This window comes from Myotis brandtii, unplaced genomic scaffold, assembly GCF_000412655.1.
Source record: "Myotis brandtii unplaced genomic scaffold, ASM41265v1 scaffold448, whole genome shotgun sequence".
Taxonomy (NCBI): domain Eukaryota; kingdom Metazoa; phylum Chordata; class Mammalia; order Chiroptera; family Vespertilionidae; genus Myotis; species Myotis brandtii.
In genome coordinates this window covers 10,480-13,409 of record NW_005367140.1, presented here as the reverse complement: position 1 = coordinate 13,409, position 2,930 = coordinate 10,480, and positions in this window count along the sequence as shown.

The following is a 2,930-nucleotide window of genomic DNA, read 5'->3' as shown; positions in this document are numbered from 1 at the left end:
GGGTGGGTGGGAAGAGATCAACCAAAGAACTTGTAAGCATGTATGCATAATCAATGGATCCAAATAATAGTATGGTGAAGGTCTGGGGTAGGGAGTCGGGGCAGGCTACAAGGGTTAATGAGTGGAAAAGGGGATGTATGTAATACTTTCAACAATAAATGTTTTTTAATTTGTTAAGAAAGGATAAAAACAGTAGCTTTGGAAACATTATCATATGCATTCTGATAATATGTGCTGGTATATCAGCTATAAATCTAAGCCTGAAATATACATACAAACATACTAGTACATACATATATACATATACACACAGAGTAGGTAAACATTGTAAAATGTTAACCATTGGGAATTGGCTGAAGATTGACCAGGAATTCCTAATATCGTTATTACAACTTTTCTATATCTTTGAAATCATTTCAAAATAGAAAGTTGAAAAATTGTTTTCCCAGCTTGAACAATGCCCAAGAACAAAGCAGTCCAGGGCATGACTGGAATCAGGGACACTGTCCCCTAGGACTCCAGTGCGTCTGGCTCTTGGACACACAGCTCCCAAAGGGCAGTCAGAAATCAGCCACAAGCTTGGGGACTTGGTTGCAGTCTCTCATTAGCAGTTAAGTGTCATTTGTGGACTCATTTCTCTAGAGCCGGATAAGGGAAAGGAAAGTCCTTAGAACTGCCAAGTCCCCAGATATAGCTTCTGTGTGTCTGATGTCAGGTCTCCTGAAGAAAACCTGAGGAGATGGGCGATAATCTGCAGCAGAAGGTGTCTGAACTCACCAATGAGCCCAGGTGAGTGGAGCTGGAAATCTGCCTTTGCCGATGGATCTGCCTGTGTGCTAGTGGGTTCATGTGTGAGACTCTGTGTCCTTGACCCTGTGTGTGTACATATATTGTATATGCTTGTATATGTGCTTTTTGATAGTTGTGTGTGTATGTGCTATGAATCTGACTCACAGTCTCGTTTTAGTGTTTGTAGATCAAATTCTCAGCCTCCTGGTGTTTGGTTGGGACTCTTGATTCATGTCTGTGATAGTAAACACTGGCATCACAGCTGAGCATCGGGAGTGAGACTGTGGTCTCTGCTGCTGGACAAGAAGATGCCGACCTCACCAGGAACCAAGGTCAGCTCAGAGAGAGCTCAGACCTCTGCTCAGCAGTGTGTTGTGGTGCACATGTGAGCTGTGCCTGTGGGTGACACCTCGTGTATGACAGCTGGAAGTTATGTTATTGGATTTTCTCTGTGTGTATGTGACCAAGTGTGTGTGACCATATGCATGGGTGTTGGTGGTGGTTTAATGACTGTGCCTGTGACTGAATAGACTTAACTGCCCCATGCTGACTGCCCTCCCCCAGCAAGGCGAAGGTCAGAAGGAGGGAAGCTCATTAATGCACTCTCATTAATAGGAGAGTGTATACTGTTTGTTGTAGTGAGTGTGGCTGGGTGTACATATGTGTTGTGTTGTGTGTTTCTTGTAAAATTTTTGAATTATTTGTGGTCTTGTGTGCTTTGGTGAAGTGTGTGTAGTGTTTGAGTTACGTATATGTGGTGAGGTGAGTGTTCACTAGGTACATCATGAAACAGGAGTCTTGATGTGCATTGTGAGTGTGTTTTGGGGTGAGAGGTATATTATTGTATGTGTGTATGTCCAACTTTCTGTTAATTCTGACTTGTATGTATGCATATGCGTGTTTATGAGATGAACCACATATTAGCTATTCTTCCTTTAGGATGGACATATGGTCAGGGGTGATGTACATTCTCAAAGCAGCAGTGTGTGTGTATGTGTGTGTGTGTGATCTGTATCGATGACTCAAGTATTTCCTAAAGTGTCCTCCTTCTGGGGCACCATTACCTAAGATACTCAAATTCTAAGCAACACCCTGGTTCTTGAAATGGATTTGCTATCATTTTTATGTACATGAGTGTGATTGAGTTGCTCAGGATTTTCCAACCTTTCTTTATTTTTACTAAACATCCCAGGGAAACAAACTAACTAACTAACCATAAATTCCAGGCATCATGATGTGTGAAGGTATTGGGCAGAATTACCATTAAATAGTGATGAGACCTTGGGGAAGTTATATAAAACATTGGTCTCACTTTCACGTCTATAAACTGAAAATAATTACACTAGTTTTGTGAATCTCGCAGAGGCCCTCAGTAAAGAGTTATTGCATAAATAGATCCTAATGTATTTGAGAATTTTTTGTCACTTGGAAAGTAAATAAATATGAAGGAATGAAATTATCTAGTCAAGGGAATAAAAAATTTTTGGACAATTCTGGGTCCTCACAGCTCTAAAATAATATATTGTGCTTTGCTCCTAAGCAAGAAAAGGGAAGTTTCCCTGTGTAACAGTTAAGAACATGGTTTCTGATCACACTGACATATTAGACAGAATCCCATGAAGTAGCTAACACTTGGTGATTTTTAATTTATAGAAAATGGTCAAACATACATATCAAGTTATAAACATATCACATATGTAATAGATACTAATATACACACGTGTATTTGCGCGCCATTCTGTCCCTGCTGTACTGCTGTGTGCCTACAGAATTTGTGTCATTTATGTTTCTATTTCGTAAAAAGTAAAATAGTTCAAAGAATACTAATCCTTAGAGCAGCTATGAAGAGGTTCTAAAATCTGGGAATGTAAGGCTGATGTGTGGATTTAATTAGGAAATGTAGGTAAAGTCCTTAGCCTGGTACCAAAATGTTCATCTAAATGTTCAGCATTATTATGAAAGATACTTTGTGGACTATTGTGGTTTTGAAGATATTCTGGCCTCAAGTGGGTTTCAATGGCCACCCAATACAAGAGTGTCCCTGAGTTTACAGCTGAGGGTCAATGGGAGCCGGCAGGCTCACAGGAGGTCTGACAATGCTCCAACAACGCCCGCTCAGCACTGGAGTCTCACGTGACTTT